We start from the raw sequence: 314 nt of genomic DNA, 5'->3' as shown, positions 1-314 counted from the left end.
CAAACTGCTCCCTGTCTGCCCAGTCCAGTCTAATCCCACAGGCCCCCACATCATGCAGAACAACTACCCAGGAAATCAGAGACTCCAGTCAGTCTTTTCCTACCAGAGATTTGGGTGACTTTGGCAAATAGAGAAACTGAGGAATTACCCACAGTTTTCCCAGTTTAACCCCTGACACACCAATCACCTTAACAGTGCCAGTCCTTCATTCTCTTCCTGTTGTGTTAAGGACTGAGAAAGTTGGACCTGTGTCTGACCAGGACATGGGCAAACCAAATGCTGGGGACTGGAACACACACCTTGCACTCCTGCAG

Source organism: Corapipo altera, unplaced genomic scaffold (assembly GCF_003945725.1).
Source record: "Corapipo altera isolate COAL_440 unplaced genomic scaffold, ASM394572v1 RXGC01000072.1, whole genome shotgun sequence".
Taxonomy (NCBI): Eukaryota; Metazoa; Chordata; class Aves; order Passeriformes; family Pipridae; genus Corapipo; species Corapipo altera.
The sequence above is the reverse complement of the archived record's forward strand: the minus strand, read 5'-3'. Positions refer to the sequence as shown.